At 44.7% G+C, this 17,184-nt stretch overlaps 3 protein-coding genes across 5 annotated transcripts in view; all 3 read left to right on the forward strand.

The window, feature by feature from the left end:
* LOC309619735 (uncharacterized protein) overlaps positions 1 to 17,184 on the forward strand; it is a 329,240-nt gene that overhangs the window by 82,265 nt on the left and 229,791 nt on the right. Inside the window, exon 5 of one of the 3 annotated variants that reach the window (XM_082375351.1) lies at positions 9,270 to 13,160. The exons of the other annotated variants lie outside the window; for them this stretch is intronic. The gene's annotated coding sequence lies outside the window, so the exon portion shown is untranslated. Of the gene's footprint in view, positions 1 to 9,269; positions 13,161 to 17,184 lie in introns of those variants that run through there. 3 annotated transcript variants of the gene reach the window in all.
* Positions 1 to 17,184, forward strand: part of LOC309619502 (uncharacterized protein) — a gene marked incomplete at its 5' end in the record, with an annotated part of 101,607 nt that overhangs the window by 41,923 nt on the left and 42,500 nt on the right. The window lies entirely within an intron of this gene.
* Positions 1 to 17,184, forward strand: part of ZNF596 (zinc finger protein 596) — a 292,573-nt gene that overhangs the window by 38,470 nt on the left and 236,919 nt on the right. The window lies entirely within an intron of this gene.

Below are 17,184 nucleotides of genomic sequence, written 5' to 3' on the forward strand. Positions count from 1 at the left end.
CAGATTTTTTTCTATTATAGGTTATTACAAGTTATTGAATATAGATCCCCGTGCTATACAGTAGGTCCTTGTTGTTAATCTATTTTATATATAGTAGTGTGTATCTGTTAATCCCAAACTCCTAATTTATTCCTCCCCCGTCCTTTCCCCTTTGGTAACCATAAGTTTGTTTTCTATGTCTGTGGGTCTATTTCTGTTTCATAAATAAGTTCATTGCTATCATTTTTTAAGATTCCACATGTAAGTAATATCATATGATATTTGTTTTTCTCTGTCTGACTTACTTCACTTAGTATGATAATCTCTAGGTCCATCCATGTTGCTGCAAATGGCATTATTTCATTCTTTTTTATGGCTGAGTAATATTCCACTACAATGACCTTTTAAACTTACTTTATGAGCAAGTTATAGCTACTTGGTCTTTAGCCATACATTTAAGAGTTTTCCCTATACAATGTCCTGACTTGTCAATTTCAATTAATTTTGGTTTCATTTTGATGACCTTAGGAACCATAGTTAAGAAAGAATCCACTTCTCACACTCTACAGATTCTGAGTTATCAGTGACATGGCAGGGGAGCAAGGGTGTGAAGTGAATTACCAGATGACCAAGAATGAATGGTGAGGAAATGCATATGGTACGACTGCAGGCCAGGAATGTGTCCTTCTTCCTCTCTACACAAGCTTGCCGTACGTCCCGCTGCTGCCACTGTAGCCCACACTGAGGACAACTCTCTGAGTAGCGGTCGAGGCCTGGTCCTGTCATGGACTGAATTGTTTTCCCCAAAAATACACATAATGAAGCTTAACCCCCAAGGTGACTGTATTTAGAGGTAGGGCTTTTAAGGAAGTAGTGAAGGTGAGGTCATAAGGGTGGGGCCCTAAGGATATGACTGGTACCCTTCTAAGAAGAGGAAGAGACACCAAGGATACGAGGACAGAGGAAAGGCCGTGTGAGGGTGCAGCAAGAAGGTGGCCACCTGCAAGCCAAGGAGAGAGGTCTCACCGGAAACCGACCCTGCCACCACCTTGATCTTAAACTTCCAGCCTCCAGAACCATGAGAACATAAATTCCTGTTGTTTAAGCCACCGTGTCTGTGGTAATTGCCATGGCAACCCTAGCAAATGAATACAAACGGTTATGCTTGCTTCCTCTTTTCTCAGCTGTCTCCTCATTTACCTTCTTATACCTCTCTTTGAACTTAAAGGAAGAGATACCTCACTTCCTGGCTCTAAATCCCTTTTCCTGCCCAGGAGGTAGTTTATTCCCAAACATATCCCATTTGTTGTCTTTCCAGTTCTTTAAGAAAATAAGGTAGAATGTAAATCATAAATAGTTAATAAATAACATTCTTTTCTTTTTCATCTATTATCTTCATCCTCTCCTTCGTCAAAGACTCTGTTCCTTTTCTGGCCTAAGGCATGCGATGGCTCTCAGGTAAAGCCTGGCAGGACAGGAGGGCAGGTGGTGGTGTGTTTATCACCGAAAGGAAGATGCTCTTACCATGAGGTAACTACAAACATGAATCTAAAGCAGTGCTTCTCAAATAATTTCCGAAAAAAAACCAAAACAAAACAGAATTGCCCCCCACAATCTCTACCAGATCTATAGTTTTGTAAAATAGGATAAAAATGAATTTCTAGAGAAAAATTAAGACATACAAAATACAAGTCCCAACATTCAACGGACAGAAAATTACTCTGTCAAATTGCTTTTGAAGTTTCTAAACCGTTATTTCTGTACTTGCCACATACACTTAAGAAATAGTTCAAAGACAGGCACTGGTCTGTCCACACTTTGTCCACTGGTATGGATCACACTTTGAGGACAACAGTTTCAAAGGGCAGGTGAATCATTTCCTTCCTTTCTCATTAGTTTCTATCATCTCATTCAGGGTCAGCCGAGCTCTATGTCTAGGAGAGCTTCTTCCCCCTGACTCTCTCTCTCTCTCCTTTTCTGCGTCTCTGCCTTCCTGTTGGCGTTCATCCTACTGGACTTTCCTGTATGGTCAAGGGCATGGATAATTGGGTTATTCCTGGGTGGGTCTTGGGAAGACTGCTAGTACTCTGTAAGAATTAGGTTTCTCAAATCCCTCTGACTGGAGCGTCTATAAGATAGACCACTCTCTCTCTTGCTAAGATCGATAGCCTGGCATATTTGACTCTGTGATCAATCTCCCTTTTCTGAAACTCTTCCTTTGTCTCCTTCCTATCAGTCTATCCATGGGCAGTCAGACTGGCAATGTGTCAGATGAAGCTAGGGTAACAGATTTCTGGGTCTAGGAACTTCACCATCTGTAATGGTAAGTGGGAGGGCAGAGAGATTGGCAGAGATTCCTGGAACTCTTGAAGAGGCTTGGAGCCTCAAGATCTACATGATTTACTGGAATAAACCCTCTCCAGGGAAGTGACTGTCCAGACAGTACGTTTAGTTTATTGCCCAGCAATAAATGAAAGGTTGAAGGACGATAGTCGTTATGTGCTGGCATACTGAGAGTGTACAGCCAAAGCCCAAGCGCATGGTCAGTACTCACAGTCTCCCACTGTTACCTGCACAACAGTCTTTATCCTGTCTCTCACCTATCTCATGAACATCTATGTGACAGTTGGCCTCTAGTGGGGTCAGCTTTGTGAGGCTGGAGCCCCCGGAATTATTCCAAGTGGTTTAGAATATAAACCTCTTAAAAGAGATCACTGCATCACCGTGGTGTTTCCCACACCAGGACACCCTACCTCAGCAAGAACACATCATATCCAGCCAGAGCACCTGGTTTCTAGAAGAGATGATGCACATGCCGTTCCTGTTCTCTTGGATGACAAACAAGGACAGTGCTCCTGGAGCAAAGGTCATGTGGTCAGGCTGTAACAGATGCGGGTAAGTCTGGTCTGAGCCTAGCGGACTAACCCTGACACTAGCTGATTCCAATAAAAAGCGGTCCCATCATTCACCCTAACTTGGCCTTGCCTAGAATATTCTGAGATGTTAAAAGATGGAAGATTCTGGTTTTTTTGGGAAATGAGTGAAGGGAAAATTGAAGATGAAATAAGGGAAAACTACGGAGCAAATTCCTTGAGAAGGGATGGGATCCTTGAGAAGGGATGAGATCCAGAAAACACATGAAGGATTGCCCTTGATAGGAAAGGAAGCTGTTTGCTCAGTTGCCAAAGGAAGGGAAACATGGACAATGGCCCAAGTGCAGGTAAGTTTGTAAATCAGATGGTGCGAAGGTCCTATTTTCTCAACCAAGTAAAAGGTAAAGTAGATGGAGAATGTGAGGAAGCCACTAGGAAGGGCAGAAGGTTTGAGAGAAGAAATGGTTCTCTTGGAGACAAGGACAATAGTCTTATTTGCAAACAAGCACTGGGTTGTAATGACAGCCCATCTGGGGTGTGGGATGGTGAAGTGTAAAGTGAAGCCAGTTTGCCCAGTTGTGTGAATCTGGCAGAGTTCAACTGCTGGGTGCAGACTTGGAGCTGGTGGGAATCTGGGTCTGTTCAGGCAAGTGTGATGGAGGGAGAGAGAGGCTAGGTGATTAAAGGATAGGCTGTGGAGTCTAACCTGGAGAATAAATTCGAAGAAAGGAAAGCTAAGTTCAAATGCTTGCTGGCTCCGCCATTTACTAGCTGTGTGATCTTGGCCAAGATTCTTAAATCTCTGACTCAGTTCCCATATTTTAAAAATGGAGAGAATAGCAGAACGAATTATGTCCTCAGTCAACATGAGGATTAAAAGAAATAATTGTATATATAGCAGCTTACCACAATGTCTGGCATACGATAAGTACTCAAGAAATTTTTCTCTTTTCTTTAAGGTATTATGAAAATTTCCCAACTATTAAGTGTTTTTTCAAATATAGGATTCTTTCTGGTTGTTTAGCATTCCAGAGTATTTATGAACTCTATGTCCATCCCTTTTGGTTAACAGCACAATGTAGAAACTAGGACAGCATAGCATATTGGCAGGCTCCAGAGTCAAACAAAATGCCTGGGTTTGACTCCTGGCTTCACCACTTACTATCTGTATGACTTTGGGTGAGATACTGAACTTCTAAAATCTCAGTTTTCTAATCTGTGAAATGGGTATAATTCTATTTCTCCCGAGTTGTTATGATAATTAACTGATGTAATACTTGTGAATTCTCAGTAAATCTCAGTGGCAATGATGATGATAATGATGAAGATGTTGGTGGGTGTTTCCAAACATTTAAGACATTTTGGACTTGTAAGCAAGGCAGAACTGCAGGAAAGGGATTTCAAAAGGTAGATTAGACTCGCCATTAAATCACATGAAAAGCGGCTGAACTTCGCCAACGATGCAGTTGGCCAAAAAGGGCGTATGCGTTTTTCCTGAATATATTCAGGAAAAACGCATACGCCCTTTTTGGCCAACCAAACAGGCAGGCGATGCAAATCAACACTACAAAAAGTATCACTTTGCATCCGTCAGAAGGGCCATCCTCACAAAGTGTAAAAACAAGAAAGGCAGCACAGGGCGTGGAGAAAAGGGAGCCCTGTTACGCTGATGGTGAGAATGCAAATTGCCAATGGCCACTCTGGAGAAGTGTACTGTTTCCTAAAAAATCTAAAAAGCAGAGCTGCAGAGCATACGGCACTTCCACTCATGGGCGAATGTCTTAGGAAAACCAAAGTCGACAGGACACAGGCACCCCAACGTTTAGTGCTGCTCGATTTACAAGAGCCTCGACTTGGTACAACCTAAATGTCCTTGAAAGGAAAAAATGGATAAAGAATATGTGGTATGTATGTACAATGGAATGTTACTCAGCCATGAAATCAATGAAATAAGGCCAATTGCAGCAACTCAGGTGGACTTACGTACGATCATTCTAAGTGACATAAGTTAGACAGAAAAAGAGACTTATCATAAGATATCACTTATAGGTGGAATCTAAAAAGGGCAACACATGAACTAAATTACAAAACAGAAACATAGTCACACATTTAGGGCTTCCTTGTTGGCGCAGTTGTTAAGAAACCGCCAGCCAATGCAGAGAACACGGATTTGAGCCCTGGTCCAGGAAGATTCCCCCATGCCGTGGAGCAACTTACCCCTGTGCCACAAATACTGAGCCTGCGCTCTAGAGCTCGCGAGCCACAACTACTGAGCCCACGTGCCACCACTACTGAAGCCCACATGCCTAGAGCATGTGCTCCGCAGCAAGAGAAGCCACCGCAATAAGAAACATGCGCACAACGAAGAGTAGCCCCCACTCGCCGCAACTAGAGAAAGCCTGCGTGCAGCAACAAAGACCCAACACAGCCAAAAATAAATAAATAAAATTATTTTAAAAACCAGACTATTAAGAAGCCGAAAAAGAATTTATTGATGTCTCTCTGTAAGTGAATCTAGTGGATGTACACCAGCAAGTAACACAGCATTGAAAATCAGCTATACACCATTATAAAAATATATTACAAAAAAAAAAAAAAAGACAGTGAGACAGAGAGAAATTCTTACAGAATTCATTGATGGTCTGTGATGCAACCTGGACTGACCACATCTCGACCCACAGCTGGATGGGACCTAAGGCTGGACACTCGTGAGGTTGAGAGGCTTGGTGAGGATGGGTCAGCAAATGCAGCCTCTTTAGAGTATGACTGCCTGCTCCCCATTCTATGGGTCCCAAATCTCCAGGTGCAGGGGACCCTTCTTACAGCTAGAACATGCTTGGGACCCCTAGAGGATGGTACACCGTCTGATCGGGAAGAGTTTGGAAAAGGCACGTCATCTCTTCATCTCCTGGTGTTCGGGTTCCCCCCTCCAGACTCTTTCCTAACAATCTCCCCACTTGGGGAAGTCAGCACCTTCAACATCCTGTTTCGCACAGTTTGGAATTTGTCCGCAGGATGAAGCAGAAGGCAGGGAACCAATGAGAGACAAGCCCGAGGTGTTTGGACAGGCACATGCCACTCTAATTTCCAATCAGGAAGAGGAACTGACCAAAGGCTCAGCTTGCCCCCGGAAGCAGAATAGGGCATGAAGCCATCCTGCTGTTTTGTGGCCAGTTCCCAAAAAAACAACTTGAAAAATGGAGCTCAGGGGCACTGCAATTCACAAACCTGGAGAACTGTAAATGATACCTATTGTCAAAAAATGTCTCGAGGTAAGTCATCGAAAAGGACTTGTAAGCAAGGTGGAATTGCAGGAAAGGCATTTTAAGAGGTAGATTGGACTCGCCATTAAAGCACATGAAAAGCAGCTGAACTTCACCAACGATGCTGTTGGCTGAAAAGGGCGTATGCGTTTAATTTTAGGGACTGTGGCATCGTCTCTGTAGAAGGAGGTGGGTCAGCTTGAAGCCCGGTTCCCTCTTCTGCACGTTTCTTCTTTCTCTCCCAGCGATGGTGCTGTCCGAGTTGTGCCAGAGCAACCAAGGCAAAAGCGTCGTGCACAGAATGACTGAGAACTTTGACCAGGTGCCGTGGGCTCCTCAGAGGCAGTGACCCAGGACTGAGGTCCCAGAGCCTCCTTCTGAGTGTCGTGGCCCCGGTGCCCCTCTCACGGGAGTTGTGGTCAGGCTTGATGGTTGAAGCAGCCATGGTATCGTGATTTCACTGGTAGAAACTATTCCTTTTCTTCCCTGGGAGAAGCAGGTCTCCTTCTACTTTGCTGGGGAGACCCCCTTTTTAATAAACAAAAATGATAAGCTGTAAGTACATATTAAGGAATAGGTTATATACATGTAAAGAATAATCATAAAGATCAAGAAACAGAACATGACGAGTGGACACCCAGGAGTGCCCTTCCCTCGTCACAGCGTCCTCCCCACCGTGAGGTAGCTGTTCTCCTGATTTTGTGTCAGTGACTTGTCCTCATAGTTTACGCCCAGGCACGCAGCCCTAAATAATGCAGCCCAGCTTTGCCTAGTTCCAAAGTCGGTAAGTGCGTGTACCATGCTTGCTGCTTTATTGCTCTTGATGGCTCAGCATTGTGTCCATGAGATGCTTTCATCTGTGAATATAGTTTTTTTTTTTAAATAATTTTTATAGTTTTACTACCTTTAAACAAAATGTACTCCATTGCTGTGGAATATTCCTTCATAGGAGCGTGCACGGTTCATTGCTGCATCCGCTTGTGATGGCCTTCAGGTTCTTTCAGGTTTGGCTCCTGTGGCTGCGGAGTCCATGTCCGTGTGTCCTGGTGCAGTGCTGGTGGGTTTGTGTTCAGCTGGGAGGAGCACTGTGGGTCTGTGTGCACGGACTTTGCTATCTGAGGCCCGATTGTTTCAGAAGTGGTTGTATCCCCTCTGCTGCATACCAGGCTTTCCATTGCTCCACATCCGGCTGATATACTGTGTCTTTCATGTCTGCCATTCTGGTAGGTGTACGCACGGTTTTTTTCTTATGGTTTTAATCCCTGGGTTATTAGTGATGTTGTGCATCTTGCTGTATTCATGGACTATTTCCTGTTGTTTTTTTAAAAGTTTTTAAAATGTGGTCAAATACATGTAACATAAAATTTACTGGGGCTTCCCTGGTGGCGCAGTGGTTGAGAATCTGCCTGCCAATGCAGGGGACACGGGTTCGAGCCCTAGTCTGGGAAGACCCCACATGCCGCGGAGCAACTGGGCCCGTGAGCCACAATTACTGAGCCTGTGCGTCTGGAGCCTGTGCTCCGCAACAAGAGAGGCCGCAATAGTGAGAGGCCCGCGCACCGCGATGAAGAGTGGCCCCCACTTGCCGCAACTAGAGAAAGCCCTCGCACAGAAATGAAGACCCAACACAGCCATAAATAAATAAATAAATAAAATTTTTTAAAGAATTTACTATCTTAACCCTTTTTAAGTGCACATTTCAGGGTCATAAAGTAATTCGCACTATTGTGCAACCCTGACCACCATCCTCCTCCAGAAATTTTTCATCTTGCAAAACTGAAACAGTCCCCATTAAACACTCACTCCCCATTGTCCCTCCCTCAGGCCCTGGCACTCAACATCCTACTTTCTGTCTCTATGTTTCTGACTGCTCTAGGGGCCTTGTATGAGTGGATCAAGCACTATTTGTTTATTTGTGCCTGGCTTACATCACTGAGCATAATGCCCTCAAGGTTCATCCCTGCTGCAGCCTGTGTCAGAATTGCCTTCCTTTTTAGGCTGAATAACATTTGCTTGTGTGGATGGACCATGTTTTGCTTCTCCATTCATCCGTTAATGGACACATGTAATATCTACATTCATTTCTCATGTCTTATAATATTTGTGGAATAATGTCAGAAAGTCCTATGAATCAAAAGTCATTTGCCATTAACTTTTTTCTTAAACTTTTTATTGTGAAAAACATCAAAGCTAAGAAAAAGGGAAGAATACATGTCAGCTTCACTTGTGTCCAGGAATTAATGCTTTACGGTATTCACTTTGTTCCCCGTGTGTGTGCTATGCGTGTGCATGTGCCCGTTTGCATACATGTGCTGTGCATGTGCAGAGGTATGTGCATTTGCACACGTTAGTGTGTGCCTGGGCATATGCATGCGTGTTCATAGGCTAGTGTGTGAATATATTTGTGCCGTGCACGTGCATATGTTTGTGTGTGTGCTGTACCTGCCTGTGCGCACACCTGTGTGTTTGCTGGAACCACTTGCAAGTTGGTTGCAGACTGAATTGTGCCCCAGATATGTCCACACGCACCTGCTCTAACAATCCTGCGTAGCCACGTAAAGGTCACAGATCTCGGGGATTTAAATGCATGGAGCAGGATGTCCTGACACAGACTGTCTTCCAATGACTGTCACTGTCTCAGTAACATCCTTCACACCTTCTTTAAGCCCCACTCAGGGTCCAGCCTAGGCCCCCATTACATTCAGTCACCTGCCCCAGGTCCCCTATAAGCTACAATGTCACCGTTGGAGAGCCCGGCCAGGGCCTGGGGTGCCCCTCCTTTTGGCCTGGCCTCCGGGCCCTGCACTTGGCTCCTGTGTTCCCATCTCTCAGCCAGGCCCCGACTTGGATGGGGCCGCCACCTCTTTCCTCACAGGGTCCCATCGCCCAGTCAAGGGGGTTCATTCTCCCCAAACTCAGCATCAGGAGTGGGGGGGGGGTGACAGTCCCCACTGGGTGTCCTTCATGTGAGACCCTGTGCTGTTGAAAGATCAGCGCCCTGCCCTCGGGGGTGGGGGGCTGGGGGGTGGCATGGGGCCCACGATGGGCAGGCGGGTCTCCGGGTGGGGCGAGCCAGTGTGCAAGGAGTTCCGCGGTGGGTTCGCCTCTCCAACGGCTTCTGTGCCCCAACCTCTCCCCGTGCCTCCCCTCAAAGACAGCGCGGCGCCCTGCTGAGTGTCAGCCCCAGGGCATGAGGTCACCTGACCGGGAGCCATAGGAGCCGTCAGCCACCGCCCCCTCTACACGCACCCTCACGCACGCGCACACACGTACACGCACCCTCACGCACGCGCACGCTGCAGGGAAGCAGGACCTGCGTGCAGGGCTCTCATCCGCCCTGAGCGCCCCGCCTGGAATCGGCCTGCGGAATGGACAGACCGGCTCTCCGTGCCCGGACCATGCAGGACTGTCCTGCCTGGACCTCCAGTGTGGCCGCCTCCTTCTGGAAGCCTGGGAGGCTGGAATCAGGCCACTTCTTGTCTGTCCTGGCAGCAGACTGGGCTGCCCTACAAGAAGTTCCGGGCTCACCCGTGCATCCTGACCATCAGCTGGGCAGAGAAATTGGTAACATTTTTGTTTTGCCTGTTGAAATGTTTAATGACAAAGATTTTGTTCAGTTTCCTGACGTGGGTGTCCAAAGATGAGAGACCCATGTGTGTGACCTGTACCTCCTATGAGATCAGCCCTAAGCTAGTTGAAACATGATCAAGTTCTGTCTACACGGTAGATTTAGACCTCTGCATGTCCTGTCTACTGATTATGTTTAGAGCTGACCATGTGTTGTCTATAATAAGAACATTTAGACCTGACCATGTTCTGTGTACGCTGGGACTATGGGGACCTGGGTAGAGACCCGGCCTGGCCTCAGTACTGGGAAGCTCTGTGCCTGCATCTGAACGTCAGTGCTTACATATCTGGGGTCTGGAGCTGAGGTGGGCTTGTCTACGTAACAGCCTCCCTTCTGAGTGTGGTGACCTGGTCCTCCCAAGGGTCAGTGCTATGGTCGGGGCCTTAGTCTTAATCCCTGCAAGGTTCACCTTCCCTGGGGCTCGTGGAGAATCCTCAGGAGGGCTACCTGGCAATAATTCCAATTTACCAGCACGTGCATGGTGCGTAGGGAGGCAGGTTTAGCTGGTGAATTGATTGCAGGGCACGCAGATCGGGCAAAAGGCTGATGGGTGACAGCTGAGGCTGCTGCTGAGCTCTCCCTCCAGTCTACCGCCCCTACTCAGCAGCGTCCAGAGCTGCCCGTCGGCTTTCAGCCCTGCTGTCCTGTGAGTTTTCTCAACATGTAAGCGAGACGAGAAAGGACTGAGCCTGCCAGCACCAGGGTCGTGTGTTCAACTCTAGTATGAAAGCTTTAAAAACAGTTAAAATCACACAGAACCAAAGTAAGAAGAGGAGGACTTCTCTGGGACAAGTGTGGGGAGAGGAGACCCACCTGACACTTTTTCCCATCCCAGGAGGTCCCAGGGACCCAGCTTGTTTCCACATTAGGGGAGCAAACAGCAGAGCCATGGTGTCCTGACCAAGGGGACGTGTGACCCCAGGTGCGGGGTCTGGGGAGGTGAGGTCACCCTGGGACTGTGGACATGTGACCCAGGTGGAGGGGTCTGGGGAGGTGGGTCACCCTGGTGAGTGTGGATGTGTGGCCCCAGGTATAGGGTGCGGGGACTGTGTGGGTCTCACCACACCTGCATGGGTCAAGATCACATGTACGGGGAGACCGCATATGCGCTCTTTGCCTGCAATGTGTCCTGTCCCCTTTGAGATTTCCAACCTCTGCATTAAGGGTGTTGCCCTGATTAACCTATGGTTCCTTTTCTTCTCTTAATCTTGTCACAATCATATGAGGTCAGGCATGTTTGAGTGGGTTGCTGCTCTGTGTTCTGGTGAGTGACAACACTTGGTGGTATCATATTAATATCCTAGCATATCATATGTCTAATCTATGGTGGTCACCACTGCCTGGGTCCCCCTGGACAGAGGTCAGGTGAGCACAGACTAGCCCCTCCTAAGAATGGTCTCCCACGTGCTCTGTGAGGGTACCGTGATGGCCCCTAAGGTAGGGGACTGTGTCTGGGCCTCCGACATTTGTGATGAAGGGGAGTCGAAATGGAATCTCAATTAAGAAGACACTATTTTAAGAATTTATTTTAAGTGAAATAAAACACATGTCACATACTCTTTACCATCATCACCATTTCAAGTGCACGTTTCTGAGGCACCAGATATATTCACCTTCTCGTGGAGCCATCACCACCATCCCTAGAACTTTTCATCTTGCAAAACCAAAATTCCACAACCATGAAAGTCTCACTCCCCATTCCCTCCCACTGCCCCTGGCACCGATATCCACTTCAGTCCCTGAGTTGTCGACTCCAGGGCACCCACTGGAGTGGAATCCTGCAGTGTTTGCTGACGGGTCATTTTGGAAGAGCTGACTTTCAGTCTGAAGCTCTGCCTGTTCGCATCTGAAGAATCTGCATTTAAGGAGAGGGTGTATGAGGAAGGGGGTGTATGCGGGACAAAGGTGTCCGGGGTGCAGGTGAGCCAGGACCTGACCAGCTGCCTGTTGGGCCCTCTGGTCCCATCTCTTGGTCTGTGCCTCATCTGCATCCTCACTGTCCCCGCTGGCACCACTGGGGTGTTGTTATCTGAGTGAGATTCCCTGGTGCCCCTGCTCCCCTCCCCTCTTCCTGCTGGTTGGGAAAGGAGCTGCTTGCTGGGTGGTCTCTACTCCTGAGTCATGAAGGACCCTGCAGCATGGACCTGCAGAGTGTGGGGTGTGGTCCCAAGAGCATGGGGCCCACACAGGACACAACATCGGGGCGTGACAAGTGCTAGGGCTGCCTCATCACTGACAGGGAATGTTGCCCAGATCCTGTTCGGGAGGGCGTAGTGGGTGGCCTGGGACCCCAGAGGCCCCATTCCTATCCTGGAGCTTGGAGAATGCATCCCCCATGGGCTCCAGATTCACCCCATATCTCAGCCATATCCGTCTGTCCTGTGTTTGAACTCAGGAAAACGAGCTCTCTTGTCCACAACATAGGCCTGGTCCTGTCGGTATTAGGATTCTTTAATTTAGGCGTCCTGGGATAGCAGCTCTTTTAAGGCCTAAGAGGGAACAGCTCAGGAGGGTAAAACATTTTCAGATGAAACTAATATTCAATGACTATCTCTATGCTACTCAGTTGTTGACTATTAGTCATTATTCTCCTGGTTTTAGCTCTGATGTGGGGATTACAGAGGAGTCAACATTTAAATCTTCATAATCAGTGTATTCGTAGCTTCAGTATCATGAATGACCCATAGTTTTTATGGTTTGGGAAGAGTTATTGATTTCATGTATCATGTAAAGGATTTGCAATGATGATAGGGCAATTAAGATTACAATAATGGCTGGTAAGTTCAGATTTTCTCTACCTGTGCATCTATTGTATGTATATGAGTTAGTTTAGTTGTCAATATTAGTGAAATAATATAGAGGACTAGAGAACTTATTTTAAAAATAACTATTAACGTGTGATTATGAAAATGTAAAAGTTCTTCCATAATTGGTGATGTTGCATCTTGAGAGCCTAGGTGAAATTGATATGCCTTAATGATATACAGGATTTTAGCGTATGATTTAACTTTGACAAAGTTACATCACTTTTTACTTTTATCTCATTTATTGAGAATGTTATTACATAACAATGTAATTGTTATGGTGTTGCCTTGAAACTGGTTGAAAAGGGCTTGAGTCCTTCCTTATTTTACATTTACATAGGTAGGATCTTCAAACATAGGATATGGTGGAGGGCATCCGTGTAACCATTCTAGGTTAGGAGTAGCAGTTTCCACTGCTGAGACTTCTTGTTTGGACGCAAATGCTTTTCAAAGTATGAAGATTATTAGCATTACTGCTGCTACTGAGATCAATGAGCCTAAAGACAAAATATTTCATGTTGTGTGTGCCTCAGGGTACTCAGACTAATGTAGTGACATCCCTGAGAGGCCACGAAAGTGCTGCAGGAAGTCATATTTACTACGACAAATATACTTGTGACCATGGACATTACCTCATGGAAGTGTGCTACTACATAGTATGTATCCTGGAGGACAATGTCCGGGGATGAGTTGGCTAAGATGATTCCTGTCAAACCACTTACTGTAGAAAGAAAAATAAAGCCTAAAACTCATAATAGAGTGGGAGGTCATATAATATTACCTCCGTGAAGAGTTGCTAATCAGGGACTTCCCTGGTGACGCAGTGGTTAAGAATTCGCCTGCCAATGCAGGGGACACGGGTTCAAGCCCTCATCTGGGAAGATCCCACCTGCCGCGGAGCAACAAAGCCTGTGCGCCACAACTACTGAGCCTGCGCTCTAGAGCCCGCGAGCCACAACTACTGAAGCCCGCGCGCCTAGAGCCCACGCTCCGCAACAAGAGAAGGCACTGCAATGAAAAGGCCGCGCACTGCAACGGAGAGTAGCCCCCGCTCACCGCAACTAGAGGAAGCCCGCGAGCAGCAACGAAGACCCAACGGAGCCAAAAAAAAAAAAAAAAAAAAATTAAATAAAGAGTTGCTAATCAGCTAGATACTTTTACTCCTGTAGGAATAAAAGTAATTACGGTAGTTGATGCAAAGCATGCTCCTGAGTCGACAGCTATCCCGATGGTAAACATATGATGGGCCCACAGGAGAAATCCTAAAAAGCCAGTGGACATGACTCATACTATTCCTAAATAGCTGAAAGGCACTTTTTGTCCTAAATAGTATGTAATGATACGTGAGGTTATAACAAACCCTGGTAGGCCATGAATACAGACTTCAGGGTGACCAAAGAATCAAAATAGGTGTTGGTATAGGATTCGGTCTCCTCCTGCAGGGTCAAAGAATGTAGTGTTTAGATTTCTATCTCTTAACAGTATGGCAATTCTGGCTGCTCGGACTGAGAATGGTAATCACAGTAATATGGCTATAGTTGGGGAAGATTAAACAAATAATGGTGTTTGGTATTGGGATATGTCTGCTGGTTTTGTATTAAAGACTATAGTCATAAAAGTAATAGCACCAAGAATTGAAGAGACACCTGCTAAATGTCAGGAGAAAACGGTTAGGTTGACAGAGGCTCCTGCATGGGCCAGATTTCAGGCTAGAGCTGAATATACGATTCCACTTGTACCAGAACCAGGTTCTACTATCGGTGATATGAGTAGGAGTAAGAATGATGGGGGAAGTAGTCAAAAGTTTATATGATTTATTTGGGGAAATGCTACCTCAGGTGTCCCAGTTATTAGTGGCCCAAGTCAGTTTTCAAACCCTGCAATCATAATGGGTACAACTATAAAGAAAGTTATTACAAATGCAGGGACTGTTATGACTACCTTACAGATTTGGGCATCTCCAAATAGCGCTCCAGGTTAGCATAGCTCAGCCAGGATTAGTATACTTAAAGTGCTGCCTGCTACTCCAGCTCAAGCACCAAATAGTAAATATAAAATGCTGATATCTTTGTGATTTGTTGAAAATAATCAGCAGTGTATGAACAGAGGTACAATGACTGAGCTAGCATTAGACTGTAAATCTAAAGACAGAGATTGAGCCCCCTTTCTGGCAAACCCTGTGGTGAATCAACAAATTGAATTGTAACTTCAGAGAAGCAGCTTCAATTCTGCCGGTGATTTTCCTGCCTTTTGTTTTTTCTTTCTCAAAGGCAGGAGAAGTAGATTGAAGCCAGTTGACTAGAGGATTTGAATGTTAATTGAAATTTCCTGGGGTTAAAACTCATCAATCTCGTAAGGATTTGGCTTAATTACAATGTTTGCTTTGCATTCAATTGATGTAGGATAAAGTCTGGCAATCCTTATTTTTTTTTTTAGGAATTAAGTAAATTGTACTTGTTTAGGGTTTTGAAAGCTCTTGGTCTAAACTAACCTAAATTCCTAGTCCAGCACTGATAGAATGGGTATTATGGGTAGTAATCGTGTGGCTATTATGATTGGTAATGATAAGAAGGTTATTTGTTTTGTATGTTCAAATTGTTTTATTTTTGTGTTGTTTAATGAAGGGAATAGAGTTAGTGATGTGGAGTATGTTAGCTGCAAGTAGAAATATATGCTGAGGACTGCTATGATGGCTATTAGTGTTGGTAGAAGGATGTTGTCATTTTTGTTATCTCTTGGATAAATTATTCATTTGGGTAAAAACCCTGATAGTGGGGGTGGGGGCGCGACCTCCTAATGATACTATAATGGTGAGGATAGGGATTGTGATGGGAGGTGTTTTATCTCATGTGTGTGATAATGATACTCTTGTAGTACATGATCTGGGTATAAAAAGGAAGAAGATAGTGTTGTTATGATATAAATTAGTATGTTTAGGACTGTTATATTTGGAATACACATTATAATAGCTGTTATTCATCCTATATGGGCAATTGATGAGGAGGGTGTAATTTTTTCCAGGTGAGTATGGCTAAGTCTGCCTCAGCGTCCAAGTATGATTTATAGTACCACTATGATTAATAGTATGTTTAAGTTGATGGATGGTGACATGTGGTATAAAACTGATAGGGGTGCAGTTTTGTCATGTTAATAGCATCAGGCCTGCTGTTCATGGAATGCCTTGTGTTACTTCAGGCACTCAGAAGTGAAATGGGGAAAGTCCTACTTTCGTGACAAGGGCGATTGTCATGAGGGTGGATGCTGCTGGATTAAAGATTTTTGGTATTCATTGTGTTCTTTGACCAGAGTATATTAGATTAATGATAATAGCCTTTATAAGTAGTATTGATGTGGTGGATTGTTTTAGAAGACATTTGTTGGATTCTTCTGTAGCTTATGGGTTCATGTTTTTTATTAGAATGGGGATACCATTAACCAGTGTGAGCTTGTTACTACAATTATATTTCCTGAGATAATGGTCAGTAGAATGATAGTAAAAACAATGAGAGTTTATTAGTACAGGAAGGATATACAACAATATTTTGGGGGTATGGGCCTGAAGCTTACTTAGAGAACCTTACTATATAGCATGTGGTGTAATGTGGTAGCATGGAGAATGTAAAATTCTTAGGAATAAGTTCAATTCCAGGAATAAGGGCATTTAAACCTCTATCATTTACTCTCTCAAAGTCACTCTTTTGTCAGACATATTTCTTAAGGTTGTGGTGGGTTGCCTGCTATGATGACAGATAGTGAAAACTCTCATATACACAGGGCTAATGTTAGTCGTAAAAAAATTTTTTATAAGAGATGTACGTGTTGATCATATCAAAATTGTGGGTAGGATGCCTTTATTCATAGAAAGGCATGTGTTTTAATGATGTGTTTTAATGATGTGTTTTAATGATGACTTGGGCTGTATATAATTCTGGCACGTAGGGATTGTCGAATGCTCCTAAAAATAGATTGTTGTGGAAATGTTTATTATAAGGAAATTGACATATTCTCTAGGAAGGACGGGGTGAATGAGCCTGCTACGTTTTCTACACTGAAGCCAAATATAGGTTTTGATTCTACTTCTGTTAAATCAAGTGGGGCTTCATTGGATTTCTGCTACTGCGGAGATAATCAAATTCTGGATAGGGGTCAGGAGAAAATTAGTCATAGGTGTTCTTGTGTAATAATTACTGTTGAAAGTGTAAATGATCCATTTATCAGTAGGACTGAGAATAGAATAACTGCTACATTACTTCATATGAGATTGTCTGTGCTACTGTCCCTAGAGCTCCAGTGAGTGAGTATTTTGAATCTGAAGCTCATCCAGATCAGAGGATGAAATAAATGGCTAGGCTTGATATGGCTAATATAAATAGTATGCCTACATTTATATTAATTAGTGGAGAAGATATGGGAAGAGGAATTCATGTTGTGAGAGCCAGGGTTAAGGGCATTGGGGCAATAATATATAAATTGATGATGTTGATGGTCATAGTGGTCCTTTAATAAATAATGTGAATGCCTCAGCAATGGGTTGTAATAATCCATAGGGGCTGATGATTTTTGGCCCTTTCTGGATTTGTATATAGCCTAGGATTTTCCATTTAGTTAATATGAGGAATGCTATGGTGAATTAAATT

This window comes from Balaenoptera borealis (assembly GCF_965194805.1).
Source record: "Balaenoptera borealis genome assembly, chromosome: 21".
NCBI classification, from domain to species: Eukaryota; Metazoa; Chordata; class Mammalia; order Artiodactyla; family Balaenopteridae; genus Balaenoptera; species Balaenoptera borealis.